The 19,237-nt window shown below is 40.5% G+C and overlaps 1 long non-coding RNA gene across 1 annotated transcript; it reads left to right on the top strand.

The window, feature by feature from the left end:
* Positions 1 to 16,135: 16,135 nt before the first annotated feature.
* Positions 16,136 to 18,478, top strand: LOC128653514 (uncharacterized). Its single transcript, XR_008401359.1, has 2 exons — positions 16,136 to 16,301; positions 18,354 to 18,478. It is a non-coding gene; the product is annotated as an uncharacterized LOC128653514 (long non-coding RNA).
* The last annotated feature ends 759 nt before the right edge of the window (positions 18,479 to 19,237 follow it).

A 19,237-nucleotide genomic window follows, 5' to 3' on the forward strand; every position in this document is an offset into this window, starting at 1 on the left:
ATAGAAACACATCATTATAGAGCTAAAAATATTATGTAACTATGGTATATTTTATTATAATAATATACTATGGTCTTAGCCTAAATAAAATTATTATCTAAGAGACAAAATTGTTAATCTTTCAATTAATCAAATTTTAATTGAATATAATATCATATATTAAATAAGGGCACAGGAGCGTTCATCTTGTAATAAGAGTAAATTGGGTGGGATTGTAGAGGGGGTGGGATTTCCCTACACATCACTAAAGTGCTGGTGAAAGTCGTGGAGGGAGGCGTAAGAAGAATAATGATTGACAGTGCTAAAATTATTTCCTGGTGTCATTGGCTTATCATCGTGTTCAGCTAGCTCCCAGTAATGCATTGGTACTCCTTTAATAAAAGATACCAAACGAATGAAGTTAAATTGATAATAGAACTAAATTGGAAAGTTGATTAAAATGATAAGATATGTCTGAATCATGAAAGAAAATCTTTGGGTTCCATGTCCATTTAAAGGGACAGTCTAGTCCAATTTACTTGTATCACCAATTTGCCTTGTTCTCTTGGTATTTTTAGTTGAAAGCAAAACCTAGGAGGTTTATATGCTAATTTCTAAGCCCTTGAAAGCCGCCTCTTCTCTCAGGGCATTTTGACAGTTTTTCACCACTAGAGGGTGTTAGTTCATGTGTGTCATATAGATAACACTGTGCCCACGCAAGTGGAGTTCCTAGGAGCCAGCACTGATTGGCTAAAATGCAAGTCTGTCAAAAGAACTGAAATAAGGGAGCAGTTTGCAGAGGCTTAGATACAAGATAATCACAGAGGTAAAAAGTGTATTTATATAACTGTGTTGGTTATGCAAAACTATGGAATGGGTAATAAAGGGATTATCTATCTTTTAAAACAATAACAATTCTTGTGTAGACTGTCCCTTTAAGTTCTAAAACTGCCTCTGTGTACAATGTATGCATCCCAGTAGACAGTAAAGTCTTGAAGGAATGCTTGAAACTTTGAAAACTAGGGGAGAGTCTTTTGGAGAGAGGCAGAGAGTTTCACAAGTTAGGGGCCAATCTGGAGAAGTCTTGTAGACGGGAATGTGAGGAGGTAACAAGAGAGGAGGAGAGAAGGAGGTAGTGAGCAGAGCGAAGGGGACGGGAGGGAGAGTATCTATAGACAAGGACAGGGATAAAGAGGGAGCAGTGTTATTGACGGCCTTGAATGATAGGGTCAGGAGGATTTAATGTTTTACTCTGGAGGTTAGAGGAAGCCAGTGAAGGGATTGGTTGAGAGGTGCAGCAGATGAGGAGTCAAATATTAGCCTGGCAATTATAATGGACTGCAAATGAGAAAGACGGAAGATAGGGAGACCAGAGAGGATTGAGTTGCAATAGTCAAGGTGGGAAATTATGAGATTAAATTCTTAGTTGTGTCCTGAGGAAGTCTGACATTTTCAGGGTTTGCATTGATAGTCATCCGTATGTGGGTAAAAATGGCATAGCAGGGGACCACCGCAAAAATGTACATATATAAGCTTTAATATCCAGCACTACGTAATCCTGATCATTAAAACAATAATAATGCATGCACAAAATAATGGTTGGTAGAAATGTCACTTGGTATTTTATACTTGTGTGTTACAATATATATCTTGTAACTATTCAGGACTATTCCTTCCATAAGGCATACACCATGTGTTGCCCCTGCAGGGGGCAGGGTTGGAAAGAGCGCAGAGTTGCAGTGCATCAGGTAAATGTTCTTGACTTCCCACAAATAAAATAGTTCCCATTGTTTTATAGACTCTAAAACTTTACACTTATTTTGTCAATATTTAAACAGCTAATGAAACTTTATAAAATACATCTACATCTTATTCTCAGACTAAGCTTTTATTTGAATGCATCATCCTATCTAGCATTTATTTAGTGTTTAAGGTCCCTTTAAAGTTTTCTTTCATTCTCTTGTAATTTTATTTATAAAATAACTATTGCGCCAAATCAATTTTTTTTACTCTCTATATGGGCCCTATCACGATGTTCTACCTAGGTAACAGGGTCAGACTGAGAATAAAAAGCAGCCCTGGAAAAATATAAAGACCAGCCCTATTTTACATTGAGTCGGTAGAATGCACATGCCCCATTTTTCTTAAAGGGGATTACTCGGATACTCCTTCCCCAAAATTTTCTTCAGAATTAAACTAAATTACTTTGCATTAAATAAAAAAGCCAGATTGATGTTATATAGGCACCCTACAACCCAATTGCATCCATTAAGCACCCCTTTAAATTGTAGCTTTCCAGGCTGTGTGTGTGCCCTTTACCTACCTATGTATGCAGTTTAACAAAGAATACAATGAGAAGAATGTACATTTGATAACAGAAGCAAACTGGAACCCTTTCTTTCCTAAGATATGGTGAGTCCACAGCTTGAGTAATTATTGTTGGGAATGTCACTCCTGGCCAGCAGGAGGAGGCAAAGAGCAACACAGTTAAGTATCACTCCCTTACCCACAACCCCCAGTCATTCTCTTTGCCTTCGGTGCATGGAGGAGCTGAAGTTTAGGTGTCTGAAGATTTTTTTTTAATTTAATCTACAAGCAAGTTTTGGGGTATAGCCGTATTACACGTCATTCCTTGCAGTCGGTTAGTGGTGGCTTTAAAGCAGTTAGGAACTTGTAAAGAGGTACTTGCTGCGTTTTCCTAACAATTGCTGCCCTAGTTCTTTTCAAAGGTCTCTGTGAAGAACTGTGTCTTCTCATACCTTGTAACTGTCTACATGCCAGACAGCTGAGCAGGTAAGTAATTTTTCTTCCAGTTGGGGAGACCATGCACTTAACAAATTAAAAGACACTGCTTTTTTATTGGGACATAGATAATCCTGTTGTATGGGTTACACTGGGGCATGCAGCAGGCACTGTAGCATGTGTGAGACTAGCATTTAAACTCTTTAAAAAGAAAGGGTCAAATGTTTTTATTAGACTTTATTTTCTGACACATATTTACTGGATAAAAAAATTCAAGTTTAAACTGAAAGTAAGGCTGAATTTTCTATTTCAACAGCTTATTAATTTCCCCTTTGCTTAAAATAAAACGATGCAACATTTTAAACTGTAATTTGAAAGCCAGACAACATAACGGCAGTTCCGGTCACATGACCAGCTTTACTTCATAACGTTTCTGAAGAAAATGTTGTTTTCCTTCTTAATATAAGGAGAGTTCATGGCTTCATTCCTTACTGTTGGGAAATACTGAACCTGGCCACCAGGAGGAGGCAAAGACACCCCAGCCAAAGGCTTAAATACCTCTCCCACTTCCCCTATCCTCCAGTTATTCTTTGCCTTTCGTCACAGGAGGATGGCAGAGAAGTGTCAGAAGATTTCGGAGTTGTTCCTCAGGAGGGATATATGCCTTTCATTATGGAACTGGAGTTTTAAGTAGTCTTGTCAGCCTCTCAGTAAGAACATTGACGAAAGTTAGAGTCTGGAGATGCAGGGAGAGCATGCTAACAGCTCCGTAAGCAACCAGTGTTGACGAGTTTCACTGTCTGCTTTCTTCACTCAAGTCCATGTCAGGAGCGATGCTACAAGACTGTCACACTTGAGAGGCTGTGTTTCTGTTCCACAGCATGGATTCTGGTAAGATCGTTTAAATTTTTTACTAATGTTGAAATTGCTGAAGACAGGGTCACAGTGTAACTCCTTTTATCTTTATAGAATCATGGGTTAATATCTCCTGAGGGAGGTTATTGAACAGTGGGGATTAATCAAATGTATTTTCTTTGATTTATGCTGCTTTATGTGTGAGATTTATTTTGGGCTCATAGACTGTTATGCGGTAACGGAACATACAGGTATTTTACTTTCACTTTGAATGCTGCACAGCTTGGCACGCTTTTTCTCATAGCAGGGGCAGTCCTGCATTGCGCACCACGTGACCAGGTGTGGTCACACTTTCGTTTTCAATTTCCTGACCGAGCTAGCTGTCGGAGAGGTCGCTTCTTCTCTGGTTGCCTGTGTCTAGGAGGTGGTGAGTACCGCAGTCATTGGGGGTATAAAGGTGCCGTTTGTGTGAAATAAAAAGTGCATTTATTTTTTTTAAAAATAATTTATTTATCTCCGAGCACAAAGTACATTTCAGTAAACAAATATTTATCAAATAAAAAGTTCCTTATATAAAGAGAAGAAATGTTAACCAATCATAACAGGGTATAACATCAAACAATATTGTCTTTCTTAGATAAAAAGAAAAAGAAACCCAATAATTAAATTCTTCCTAGATTCATGATTCCTATTAAATAGGTTAATAACTTTGTTAGCTCAATATTCAATTCTATAATCTTAAGCTTTTATTATTGTACAATTATGCTACTATTTCCTATTTACCTAAAAATAATTAAAAAAAAAAAAAAAAAAAAAAAGGAGGAAGAAAAAAAAAGGCAGTGTATGGCACAATTGGGCCTGGAGCAAGCTAAGGGTTAAGGCCGTAGGGAGAGATAGGAGAAGATGGCTGGCTAGGGAGGTTAGTGGCAACAATGTTGCATGGAGGGGAGGAGCCCACTACTCACCTTAAAAGTGGGGAATTTCAGCTTCCTGGCCCTCTTCTTCCTGGAATCCGGTGCAGACGAGTTCTTTCCCCTCCCTCCCTTCCCTATTTAAACATGATGGCTTCCAAATTTAAATTTAATGTACTAGGCGCTAGGTATGCCTTCTCAGGCTAACTTAGTAGCCACATAGTAAATTGGGCATTTCCAAATTTAATTTTTCCATAATTGGCGCTGGGTATGCTTACTCAGGCTAACTTAGCTAGCCACACTAGTAATTAGGCGTCTACCATATTCTGCCTACCTGGTTTTTGGCGGCTGAGTAGCAGATGCCCTTCCTGGGGGGTAGTCCTGATTTGTACCTTCACAGTGGGAGGCAGCGGCCCTGTTGCGCTGAAAGGGTGAACGGGGGGAGTGATGACCAATCTAAAAGTGAGAGGGGTGGATAGCCTCAAGTGCACGTGAGGTGCCCCTCCTTCCCCTTGCGGGTGGGTCACGTGATCTCATTAACCCCTTAGTAGCAATTTTTTCATGAGCAGAAGTCCCGCTCTGCTGCAGTTTCCGTTTGGGCCGCTTACCTTCTGCAGTGCTGGGTTTGTCTTATAGCATTTGTTATAGCCGCCATCATAACCCTTGTCGGTTCAATAGTTAGTTATTTAATTAATAAATATTTAACCTGTGACGGTTAAAAATTTACCCACAAAAAGTTGTGTTTTTATTTATAGAAATATGTTGTTAAATGTACCCTCTCTGCGGCTAGCGACTGTTAGGCATTTAATCCCTTAGGCCTAGATTTGGAGTTCGGCGGTAAAAGGGCTGTTAACGCTCCGCGGGCTTTTTTCTGGCCGCACCATAAAATTAACTCTGGTATCGAGAGTTCAAACAAATGCTGCGTTAGGCTCCAAAAAAGGAGCGTAGAGCATTTTTACCGCAAAAGCAACTCTCGATACCAGAGTTGCTTACGGACGCGGCCGGCCTCAAAAACGTGCTCGTGCACGATTCCCCCATAGGAAACAATGGGGCTGTTTGAGCTGAAAAAAAACCTAACACCTGCAAAAAAGCAGCGTTCAGCTCCTAACGCAGCCCCATTGTTTGCTATGGGGAAACACTTCCTACGTCTGCACCTAACACTCTAACATGTACCCCGAGTCTAAACACCCCTAGCCTTACACTTATTAACCCCTAATCTGCCGCCTCCGCTATCGCTAACCCCTGCATATTATTATTAACCCCTAATCTGCCGCTCCGTAAACCGCCACCACCTACGTTATCCCTATGTACCCCTAATCTGCTGCCCCTAACACCGCCGACCCCTATATTATATTTATTAACCCCTAACCTGCCCCCCACAACGTCGCCGACACCTGCCTACACTTATTAACCCCTAATCTGCCGAGCGGACCTGAGCGCTACTATAATAAAGTTATTAACCCCTAATCCGCCTCACTAACCCTATCATAAATAGTATTAACCCCTAATCTGCCCTCCCTAACATCGCCGACACCTAACTTCAATTATTAACCCCTAATCTTCCGATCGGAGCTCACCGCTATTCTAATAAATGGATTAACCCCTAAAGCTAAGTCTAACCCTAACACTAACACCCCCCTAAGTTAAATATAATATTTATCTAACGAAATAAATTAACTCTTATTAAATAACTTATTCCTATTTAAAGCTAAATACTTACCTATAAAATAAATCCTAATATAGCTACAATATAAATTATAATTATATTATAGCTATTTTAGGATTAATATTTATTTTACAGGCAACTTTGTAATTATTTTAACCAGGTACAATAGCTATTAAATAGTTAAGAACTATTTAATAGTTACCTAGTTAAAATAATAACAAATTTACCTGTAAAATAAATCCTAACCTAAGTTATAATTAAACCTAACACTACCCTATCAATAAAATAATTAAATAAACTACCTACAATTACCTACAATTAACCTAACACTACACTATCAATAAATTAATTAAACACAATTCCTACAAATAAATACAATTAAATAAACTAGCTAAAGTACAAAAAATAAAAAAGAACTAAGTTACAGAAAATAAAAAAATATTTACAAACATAAGAAAAATATTACAACAATTTTAAACTAATTACACCTACTCTAAGCCCCCTAATAAAATAACAAAGCCCCCCAAAATAAAAAATTCCCTACCCTATTCTAAATTAAAAAAGTTACAAGCTCTTTTACCTTACCAGCCCTGAACAGGGCCCTTTGCGGGGCATGCCCCAAGAATTTCAGCTCTTTTGCCTGTAAAAAAAAACATACAATACCCCCCCCCCAACATTACAACCCACCACCCACATACCCCTAATCTAACCCAAACCCCCCTTAAATAAACCTAACACTAAGCCCCTGAAGATCTTCCTACCTTGTCTTCACCATCCAGGTATCACCGATCCGTCCTGGCTCCAAGATCTTCATCCAACCCAAGCGGGGGTTGGCGATCCATAATCCGGTCCAGAAGAGGCTCCAAAGTCTTCCTCCTATCCGGCAAGAAGAGGACATCCGGACCGGCAAACATCTTCTCCAAGCGGCATCTTCGATCTTCCAAGATGGCGTCCCTCGAATTCCGATTGGCTGATAGGATTCTATCAGCCAATCGGAATTAAGGTAGGAATTTTCTGATTGGCTGATGGATCAGCCAATCAGATTGAGCTCGCATTCTATTGGCTGTTCCGATCAGCCAATAGAATGCGAGCTCAATCTGATTGGCTGATTGGATCGGCCAATCGGATTGAACTAGATTCTGATTGGCTGATTCCATCAGCCAATCAGAAAATTCCTACCTTAATTCCGATTGGCTGATAGAATCCTATTAGCCAATCGGAATTCGAGGGACGCCATCTTGGATGACGTCCCTTAAAGGAACAGTCATTCGTCGTTCAGTCGTCGGTCCGGATGGATGTTCCGCGCTGGAGGTCTTCAGGATCCTGCCGCTTCGCTCCGGATGGAAGAAGATTGAAGATGCCGCTTGGAGAAGATGTTTGCCGGTCCGGATGTCCTCTTCTTGCCGGATAGGAGGAAGACTTTGGAGCCTCTTCTGGACCGGATTATGGATTGCCAACCCCCGCTTGGGTTGGATGAAGATCTTGGAGCCAGGACGGATCGGTGATACCTGGATGGTGAAGACAAGGTAGGAAGATCTTCAGGGGCTTAGTGTTAGGTTTATTTAAGGGGGGTTTGGGTTAGATTAGGGGTATGTGGGTGGTGGGTTGTAATGTTGGGGGGGGGTATTGTATGTTTTTTTTTACAGGCAAAAGAGCTGAAATTCTTGGGGCATGCCCCGCAAAGGGCCCTGCTCAGGGCTGGTAAGGTAAAAGAGCTTGTAACTTTTTTAATTTAGAATAGGGTAGGGAATTTTTTATTTTGGGGGGCTTTGTTATTTTATTAGGGGGCTTAGAGTAGGTGTAATTAGTTTAAAATTGTTGTAATATTTTTCTTATGTTTGTAAATATTTTTTTATTTTCTGTAACTTAGTTCTTTTTTATTTTTTGTACTTTAGCTAGTTTATTTAATTGTATTTATTTGTAGGAATTGTGTTTAATTAATTTATTGATAGTGTAGTGTTAGGTTAATTGTAGGTAATTGTAGGTAGTTTATTTAATTATTTTATTGATAGGGTAGTGTTAGGTTTAATTATAACTTAGGTTAGGATTTATTTTACAGGTAAATTTGTTATTATTTTAACTAGGTAACTATTAAATAGTTCTTAACTATTTAATAGCTATTTTACCTGGTTAAAATAATAACAAAGTTGCCTGTAAAATAAATATTAATCCTAAAATAGCTATAATATAATTATAATTTATATTGTAGCTATATTAGGATGTATTTTACAGGTAAGTATTTAGCTTTAAATAGGAATAATTTATTTAATAAGAGTTAATTTATTTAGTTAGATAAAAATTATATTTAACTTAGGGGGGTGTTAGTGTTAGGGTTAGACTTAGCTTTAGGGGTTAATACATTTATTAGAATAGCGGTGAGCTCCGATCGGCAGATTAGGGGTTAATAATTGAAGTTAGGTGTCGGCGATGTTAGGGAGGGCAGATTAGGGGTTAATACTATTTATGATAGGGTTAGTGAGGCGGATTAGGGGTTAATACATTTATTATAGTAGCGCTCAGGTCCGCTCGGCAGATTAGGGGTTAATAAGTGTAGGCAGGTGTCGGCGACGTTGAGGGGGGCAGATTAGGGGTTAATAAATATAATATAGGGGTCGGCGATGTTAGGGCAGCAGATTAGGGGTACATAGGGATAACGTAGGTGGCGGCGATTTGCGGTCGGAAGATTAGGGGTTAATTATTTTAAGTAGCTGGCGGCGACGTTGTGGGGGGCAAGTTAGGGGTTAATAAATGTAATACAGGGGTCGGCGGGGTTAGGGGCAGCAGATTAGGGGTACATAAGTATAACGTAGGTGGCGGTCGGCAGATTAGGGGTTAAAAATTTTAATTGAGTGGCGGCGGTGTGGGGGGACCTCGGTTTAGGGGTACATAGGTAGTTTATGGGTGTTAGTGTACTTTAGGGTACAGTAGTTAAGAGCTTTATAAACCAGCGTTAGCCAGAAAGCTCTTAACTCCTGCTATTTTCAGGCGGCTGGAATCTTGTCGTTAGAGCTCTAACGCTCACTTCAGAAACGACTCTAAATACCAGCGTTAGAAAGATCCCATTGAAAATATAGGCTACGCAAATGGCGTAGGGGGATCTGCGGTATGGAAAAGTCGCGGCTGAAAAGTGAGCGTTAGACCCTTTAATCACTGACTCCAAATACCAGCGGGCGGCCAAAACCAGCGTTAGGAGCCTCTAACGCTGGTTTTGACGGCTACCGCCGAACTCCAAATCTAGGCCTTAGGGAGGGGAATCCTAAAAATCCTACTCCACATCACATTTTTTTATTTTTTTTTATCTGAATACAGGTACATTGTTAATACCAGGCGGAAGGGAAGATATTGTTCAGAACCAAGGTTCCAAAATAATCTGATTTGTGAAAACATTTTGTTAATGAATACTGTAAATTACTAGGTTGATCTAGAATTAAAGTAAGGAATTTATCAAAAAATCCTTGGATCTGATTGTTTAGTAATGAATTAGTGTTTAATTGTTCAACCATAATTTGTGAAAAAACTGCCTGTTTAAATAATGTAATTGGAGGAGCAGTCTTCTTCTTCCAATACCGAAGAATTAAATTACGCCCTAGTAAAATTAATGTATCGATAGTTTTGAAAGATTTAATGGTAGTCTTGTTAGTTAAGAAGAAAACTTGATATAAAACTTGTGTGAAATAAAAAGTGCATTTATTTGTATCCTACTGTTGTTAGCGCAAGCTATTGAGGATCCTGATATGCTTGAGGGTACTCCCTCTATTCCCAAAAGTAATACCTGTCTATATTGTGAGGAGGCCTTGGTGTGCCCGCCCTCTCAACTATGGTCCATATGCATCAACAACGTTATTATGTCTAAGAAGGTTAACCCCTTTAGTACGTCTGAGCCGTTCACCTCTGAGGACTCGCCGTCCTGTGAGGTGCATACCCATCAATCATATCCATTGTCACATGCAGCTTCCCATAGAACCCCTGATCCTCCATCTGGAGGGAGTCTTTTACAATCAGACTTTACCGCGCAGTGAAAAACAGCGATGTCTGAGGCCCTTAGTGCTCTACCTCGCCCTGCTAAGCGCAAGCGAAAGGTTAAACATAGCTCTGCGGTCCAGGGGACATCCAGTGATTTGCTTGATTTGTCTGCCTTTCAAGTATCCCAGGACGGGTCACACTCTGAGTCGTCAGAGGGTGAAATTTCTGGATCAGAGTCTGCTACCTCTAGGCCTCCGGCTGTGGAGAAGCCAGCCTTTAGATTTAAAATTGAACACCTACGTTTTCTTCTAAAGGAGGTTGGTTCTGTTGACATTTGAGGTTCCAGAGGCCAAGTTGCCTTACAAACCTTTGATCCCTAAATTAGACAGAGTGTACAAGGACAGGGTAGCCCCGCTAACTTTTCCTGTCCCAGTAAAATTGGTGAATATTATTAAAAACCAATAGGATAGATTTGGATCTTCCTTTTCCCCTTCATCTACCTTTAAAAAATGATTCCCGATCCCGGACTCTCAGCTGGAATTGTGGGGTTCCGTCCCTAAGGTGGATGGTGCTATCTCCACATTAGCTAAGCGTACTACTATACCTCTTGAGGATAGCTTGTCTTTCAGAGAGCCAATGGATAAAAAGATGGAAAATTTTCTCAGAAAATGTTTTCAGCATACAGGATATTTATTTCAACCGGCAGTGGCTGTTGCCTCAGTTGCTGGAGCTGCGGCCTACTGGTGCGACTCCTTAACGGAATTATTCAAGGTGGAGGGTCCCCTTGACGTTATCCAAGACAGAATTAAGGCTTTAATAATGGCTAATTCTTTTATCTGTGATGCAAACATGGAGATTATTCGCCTGAATGCTAAAATCGCTGGTTTCTCAATGCAGACGCGGCGGGCGTTTTGGCTGAAGTCCTGGTCTGCGGACATGACTTCTAAGTCTAGACTATTTTCCCTCCCCTTTAAGGGAAACATTTTATTTGGTCCAGGCATGGACTCCATTATATCCACAATTAAAGGGGGCAAGGGTGCCTTCCTACCGTAGGATAAAAAGAACAGATCTAAGGGACAAGGTTCTAATTTTCGTTCCTTTCGTTCTGAAAAGTCCCAATGTCAGCAGTCCTCCTCTAAGCCTGAGCAAACCAAGAGCACTTGAAAGCTGGCTATCCTAGAATAAATCCAAGCAGAACAAGAAGCCCGCCGAGAAAAAGTCGGCATGAAGGGGTGGCCCTGAGATCCATAGCTGGATCGTGTAGGGGGCAGACTGTCACTGTTTTCAGACACTTGGTCCAGGGACATGCAGGATCCGTGGGTCCTGGAGGTCATAGCTCAGGGATACAAGATAGGTTTCAAATCTCACCCCCCAAGGGCAGATTTCTCCTCAAGCCTGTCTTTAAAACCAGAAAAGAGGGAAGCCTTTCTGGGGTGCGTGCAGGATCTGTCATCCTTGGGGGTCATTGTCCTGGTTCCTATTGCAGAAAGAGGTTTGGGATACTACTTTTTATGGTCCCAAAGAAAGAGGCAACTTTACGCCCAATTCTGGACCTAAAGTGCCTAAACAGATTTCTAAATGTCCCCTCGTTCAAGATGGAGATAATAAGGTCCATTCTTCCTCTAGTTCAGGAAGGAAAGTTCATGACCACTATAGATCTGAAGGATGCCTACCTTCACGGTTCAATCCACAGGGACCACTTCCAGTTCCTAAGGTTTGCGTTCCTGGATCAGCACTTCCAGTTCATTGCACTTCTGTTTGATCTGGCTACGCCCCCAAGAATCTTTACAAAGGTTCTAGGAGCTCTCCTGGCCGTCCCCTGAACCCAAGGTTTAGCAGTAGCTCCCTACTTGGACGACATTCTGGTTCAAGCACCATCCTTTAGGATAGCAGAGGACCATTCGGTATCTCTTCTCTCTCTTCTTCAATCACATGGATGGAAGAAAAACTTAGAGAAGAGTTATCTCATTCCAAGCACCAGGGTAGAATTCCTGGGTACTATAATAGATTTAATATCCATGAGGATATTTCTAACTGACCAGAGACGGTGCAAGCTACCTTTGGCATGTCTTGCCCTTCCGGACCTCCTTAAGGCTATCTGTGGCTTGGTGTATGGAGGTAATTGGTCTCATGGTGTCCAGCATGGACATAATTCCTTTCGCCAGGTTCCGTCTCAGACCGCTACAGCTGTGCATGCTGAGGCAGTGGAATGGCGATCATTTGGATCTGTCTCAACAGATTTCCCTGGACAACCGATCGAGAGAATCCCTCTCTTGGTGGCTCTATCCAGATCATCTGTCCCAAGGGACATCCTTTCTACAACCATCCTGGGAGACTGTGACTATGGACGCAAGCCTCTCAGGATGGGGTGCTGTTTGGGGTGCCAAGAAGGCACAGGGCCTGTGGTCTCAAGAGGAATGCTCCCTCCTGATCAACATTTTCAAGCAAGCTAGAATGCTCTGTGGGCTTGGCCTCTTCTGGGTTTGTCCAGGTTTATCAGATTCCAATCAGACAATATAACCTTGGTGGCTTACATCAACCATCGGGGGAACGAGAAGCTCCCTAGCAATGAGGGAAGTATCTCGGATTCTGGAGTGGGCAGAGACCCACAGCTGTTCGCTGTCAGCAATCCACATTCCGGGTGTGGACAACTGGGAAGCAAATTTTCTCAGCAGACAATCTTTTCATCCAGGGGGAATGGTCTCTCCATCCCGAAGTGTTTGTGGAGATATGCTACAGGTGGGGGATGCCAGAGATAGATCTAATGGCGTCTTGTCTCAATACCAAACTACCCTGATATGTGTCGAGCTCTAGGGATCTTCAGGCGGAGCTAATTGATGCATTAGCGGTGCCTTGGAGGTTCAATCTAATCTACCTGTTTCTGCCATTACCACTCCTTCCTCGAGTTGTGGCCCGCATCAAGCAGGATAAGGCGTCAGTAATACTGATTACTCCATCATGGCCACGAAGAATGTGGCTCGTGGACCTAGTGAGGATGTCATCTTCTCCTCCATGGAAGTTACCTTGTCGCAGGGATATGCTGGAACAAGGTCCTTTTGTTCATCAAAATCTAGATTTTCTGAGGCTGACTGCATGGAGATTGAACGCTTAGTCCTAGCCAAGTGAGGTTTTTCATAGAGTTATTGATACTCTCATCCAAGCTCATAAGCCAGTTACTTGTTGCATCTATCATAAGGTGTGGAGAACCTACTTATTCTGATGTGAAGAGCGTGGTTTTCCTTGGCATAAGATTAAGGTTGCCAGAATTCTGCTGTTTCTCCAGGATGGTCTGGAGAAGGGTCTTTCGGCCAGTTCCTTGAGGGGACAGATTTCAGCCTTGTCTGTTTTACTGCAAAAGAGGCTCTCTGAGCTTCCAGATGTTCAGTCTTTTGTTAGGACTCTGATTAGGATCAGACCTGTGTTCAGATCTTCGGCTCCACCTTGGAGTCTGAATTTGGTTCTTAAAGTTTTGCAAAGGGCTCCGTTTGAGCCTATGCATGAAATTGATATTAAATTGTTGTCCTGGAATGTTTTGTTTCTACTGGCTATTGCTTTGGCGTGCAGAGTATCTGAGATTGCCGCCTTGCAATGTGAGCCTCCTTATCTGGTGTTCCATTCTGATAAGGCTGTCCTACGTACTAAGTTAGGGTTTCTCCCTAAAGTTGTGTCAAGCCGTAACATCTATCAAGAGATTGTGGTCCCTTCTTTGTGTTCTAATCCTTCTTTTTCAAAGGAATGTTTACTTCATAATTTTGATGTGGTTCGTGCTTTGAAGTTTTATCTTCAAGCTACTAAAGATTTTAGACAAACTTCTTCCTTGTTTGTGGCAAATTCTGGGAAGCGCAAGGGCCAGAAGGTCTCTTCAACTTCTTTATCTTTTTGGTTGAGGAGTCTTATCCGCTTAGCCTATGAAACAGCGGGACATAGACCTCCTCAGAGAATTACGGCTCATTCTACTAGAGAAGTGGCTTCCTCTTGGGCCTTTAAGAACGAGGCCTCTATGGAGCAGATTTGTAAGGCGGCTACCTGGTCCTCCTTACACACTTTTTCTGAATTCTACAAGTTTGATATTTTTGCTTCTGCTGAGGCAGCCTTCAGGATAAAGGTTTTGCAGGCTGTAGTGACCTCAGATTAGGGTCCGCCTCTTTTTTGTCCCTCCCGTTATCATTCAGTGTCCTATAGAGCTTGGGTATAAGTTTCCCAACCGTAAGGAATGAAGCCGTGGACTCTCCTTATATTAAGAAGGAAAACATAAATTATGCTTACGAGATCATTTAATTTCCTTCTGTAAAGGAGAGTCCGCGACTCCCGCCCGTGTTTCTCCGATGGGCGGACCCCTACATTTTGTGTTTTCTTATGGCACCTTTTATACCCTGATATTTCTCCTACTGTTCCTAGTTCCCTCGGCAGAATGACTGGGGGATAGGGGAAGTGGGAGAGGTATTTAAGCCTTTGGCTGGGGTGTCTTTGCCTCCTCCTGGTGGCCAGGTTCAGTATTTCCCAACAGTAAGGAATGAAGCCGTGGACTCTCCTTATAACGAAGGAAATGAAATTATCTGATAGGCCTAATTTATGTTTTTTATCCATTTCTGGGTGATAAGGTCTTAATTGATAGCGGTAAGGCACTTCAATATTTGAAGTGTGGGTTTGCCTGAGGGGTATTTTAGAGGTTTATTTGATGTTTATTAAATGTTTTTTTCTTAACTTTTCTCACATAATTTTTTTAGCTGGGATCGATCCTAATTTGGGATAAAATTTAAAGTGTATTTTTTCCTTGGCTTATTTTAATTGAATATTAAAATCTTTTAAACTTATCTGTACACGTTTATTTACTGTTTCACAACATGTCTGATATGGAACAAGAGCCTGCTCTCATCAATCCATGCTTATGTTTAGATGCACAAATTGCAGCTCCTATGCAATTTTGTTCTTCATGTGTCAAGAAAACCTTGAAAAATAAAGGTAACATTTTTTAGCCTAATGTCTCTCAGGATGATGGTGTTAAAATAATATCTCAGCTTTCTCCTGCTACGTCCCAAGCCTCAATGGCATCACATGCAGTGCCCTGCAGTTCCTCTATAACTCCTAGTGGAGTTTATTTAAAAGCAGAAATTGCTGCCCAGGTATCTTCAGCGGTATCTGCGGCATTAGCTGCCATTCCCAGATTACAGGAAAAACGCAAGAGGAAATCTAGAAATTCAGAAAGTAAGGTGACTGTCCTCAGTTCTGCTTTCCAAGTTGCCCTTTCTCATAAGTTTTATGAGGAAGATACATCAGGACTTTATGAGGGTGAAATCTCAGATTCGGACAGTATAATTCCTTCTTCTGAGACTGAGGTAGTATCCTTCAGATTTAAAGTGAATGTAAATTTTGATGCTAAAGTGCCCGGTTTTAAAAAATTCAATTAAAAACAGGGGCACTTTAATTCATCAAAATTTACATTTCACTTGTGTTGTGAAAAAATACTTACCTTTTAATCTTGACAGCCGATCCAGCTTCCTCCACCCGTCGCAAAGCCTCTTCCTGGGTCTAAAATTAGGAATCCGGCTTCCTCCAATCACAGCGTTGAATCAGACACTGATTCCCACGGGGGGGGGAAGCTGTGATTGGAGGATGACCTATCCATCATTTTTGACGTCATAAATGGTTTCCGATGACCGGAGGAAGCTGGAACTGCATTTAAGTTTAAAAGTTAAGTTTTTTTTCACGAGTGAAATGTAAATTTTGATGAATTAAAGTGCCCCTGTTTTTAATCGAATTTTTTAAAACCGGGCACTTTAGCATCAAAATTTACATTCACTTTAAGCTTAAACACCTTTGTGTATTGTTAAAGGAGGTTTTAGCTAATTTAGATGACTCTGTGTCATGTTACAAGGTTTCAGCATATTCCTTAAATTGCTCCGCTATATCCCTTTAAGTCTCCTGACTTACCACCCTATTTAAGGCTCCTCCTTCTCTACCTCTTTGCTAGGTAATTTGCTTTTGTACCCTGCAGTTCGCAGATGTGGATTCACTTACTTAGCCTCTGACCAAATTGGGATTACAAACTCCTGGCAGTACATTGCTGCTTGTACCTGACCTTATACCTAAAAGCTTTGGTTTTGTTTCTCCTTCACAGTAATCCTCTATTCAGCAGGATTCCAACGTTACTCAGCGTTTCAGCTCACACTGCCTTCAGAATCATGGTAATGTGCATAACGGAACTCCCAGCTTCTCTTGCTTAAAACTAATGCCTGCTTCTACTTGCTAATGCTGTGAATACTAACCAGAAACAACTGCTTACAACAACATTGTGTGAATTTTACTCTTTGCATATTATGTTACATTTGTTGCTACCTGGATAATAAAATCGGTGAGCTTGCTGTGTCTCAAACATTTCATTTATATGTTACATTGCTTCTAAGTAACAATTTAGTTTTACTTAGTTTAATTGCAGTGTAAATTTCACATTCTGATACTTTCAGTTGGGACTTTAACACCCTACCGTATTTCCTGATATAGCTGCACTGTTGCTGTGAGAATTAGCTGGGACTAAAACTTTGTACCGTATACATTCTAATAGACTGTCATTCTCTACAAATCTAAATTTCTTCAAATAGAAGCTTGCGAATTGAAGCTAAGCTATCTTGTTTAAGATTCCTTATTTTTTCATCTAAGGAATCCACTGATATTGACTATTTATAGTCACCCTCCGTCTATGAGCATAACAGAGCTATTATTATATCTATAGAGCCCGTGGTTTAGTGTGAGACTGAGTGGTAACTATCTGAGTTAATTGGGTACCTGAGTATTCCCATATTGAACCCTACATATTACCTAGCCTAAAAAAGTAAATTAAGTACCCAAAATGGACCTCACGGAACTTTCTAATTGTGTAGGTACCTTCGCCTCAAAATATAGATTTAATGTTGCAGGGTCTTAGAGAGATCCAAACTGAACATGAACATTTGAGGAAATTTATAAGTGACAACCTTACCAATAAAACAAGCACATCAGAAGTCACACCTGAACCTCTGATATGCCCACCTGAAAAGTTTTCGGGACTAAGATCCCATTTCAGAGAGTTTAAAAACTCCTGTACATTATTTTTCTCATTGAAGCCCAGAACATCTCCCAATGATAAAATTAAAGTCTTAACCGTCATCTCATATCTATCAGGAGAACCCAGAGCCTGGGCAAATGTATTCTATGAAAATAACGATCCTATATTAAATTCACTGAAAGATTTCTTTAATGCAATGTCTATTCTCTACGAGGATCATGACAAGCAAAGTACCACAAAAACTGTGATTCGTGCCCTCCACCAGGGTAGACGACCCGTGGAGGAATATATTACTGATTTCAAAATATGGGCGCCAGATACTCAATGGAACAGTCCTGCATTAAAAAATCAATTCCATTTAGGATTATCCGACTCCATTAAAGGGACATTATACACTCATTTTTTCTTTGCATAAATGTTTTGTAGATGATCTATTTATATAGCCCATAAAGTTTTTTTTTTAAATAAATGCATAGTTTTGCTTATTTTTAAATAACATTGCTCAGATTTTCATACTCCTAACCAAGCCCCAAAGTTTTATGTGAATACTGTCAGCTACCTTCTCCAGCTTGCTCCTGTTTGTGTAAAGGGTCTTTTCATATGCAAAAGAAGGGGGAGGGGGGAGTGTCTTATTTGCCACTTGCAGTGGGCTTTACAGCTACCTTTTCAACAGAGCTAAACTGACAGCTTCTAAGTAAGTTTTTAAACAGTTTTATACTGGATTTTTATATCAGTATCTGTGCATCTTATTCTTTATAGTAGTGTCTATTACATGCAGTTATATGGAAATGAGTGTATACTGTCCCTTTAAGGATGAGTTGGCCCGTGTCAAACTACCAACTGACTTAGAAACTCTCATGATTTTAACCATCTCCATAGACCGTCGCCTGAGAGAGAGAAAATCAGGGAAAGGAATACCAGATCTCAGGTTAAAAAAGTCTTGTCCTACCAATGTAAGTCTTCTTAACAGAATTACTGAAGAGCCCAGGAAAATTGCCTTTGTGAAGGGACCCCTAAAAGCAGAAGAAAAAGTCAGACGTAGGTTACACAATCTGTCTCTATACTGTGCCGCAAAAGACCACGGAGTAAAGAACTGTCCTAGTCTTTTGAAACATGTAAAATGTCAAAAGTTTATCAGACACAAGATACACTAACTGGAACCTCATCTCATTTTACCCTTTCTGTTTCCTTACAGTGGGATCTCCAACATACAATGACCCATGCCGTGATTGATTCCGGAGCCACCGGAAATTTTGTAGATTTTGATTTTGTGCACTCTTATCGGATTCCTTTTAATAAAGAAAAAGAAACCACTGGCTATCACAGTCGTTGATGGTTCTTTTATTAGATCAGGTCCTATAACACATAATACCACACCAATACATTTGACCTTCCCCACTGGTCACACTGAATCATGTATCTTTGATGTTATCTCTGCAACTTTATTCCCAATCATTTTAGGGCATATGGTTAAAGATACACCAACCTACCATCATATGGGGAAAAATGTAATCCACTTTGATTCTGAACATTGCAGTAAGTCTTGCTTTGAAAAAACAAACCACTCTATTATGCAGATATCAGACTGGGAGATTCTAGCTTGTTATAAAGATTTTACTGATGTTTTCGATAAGGCAGAAGCACAGACTTTACCCCCTCATGGGACTTACGACTGCCCCATTGATTTACTTCCTAATTCATCCATACCCTATGACCATATATACCCTGTCTGAACCAGAGTTCAACCACCTTAAGCAATATCTTGATGATAATCTTAAAAAAGGTTTTGTCAGACCCTCAACTTCCCCAGCTGGTGCTGGCATATTTTTTGTGAGGAATAAGGATGGTAGCCTCAGGCTTATAATCGACTACAGAGAGCTTAACAAACGTACTAGGAAGAATAGATACCCCCTACCATAAATATTTCTTCTCCAGGTTTAATTACCTGATCACTTATCGTCCTGGTAGTAAAAACATGAAAGCAGATGCTCTGTCTAGAAAAGACTCCAAAGTATAGAAAATAGCAGCACTCCAAAGGATAATTCTTCAATATTTATTTTATAGCCAAGAGCACAAAAA

This window comes from Bombina bombina, chromosome 1 (assembly GCF_027579735.1).
Source record: "Bombina bombina isolate aBomBom1 chromosome 1, aBomBom1.pri, whole genome shotgun sequence".
NCBI classification, from domain to species: domain Eukaryota; kingdom Metazoa; phylum Chordata; class Amphibia; order Anura; family Bombinatoridae; genus Bombina; species Bombina bombina.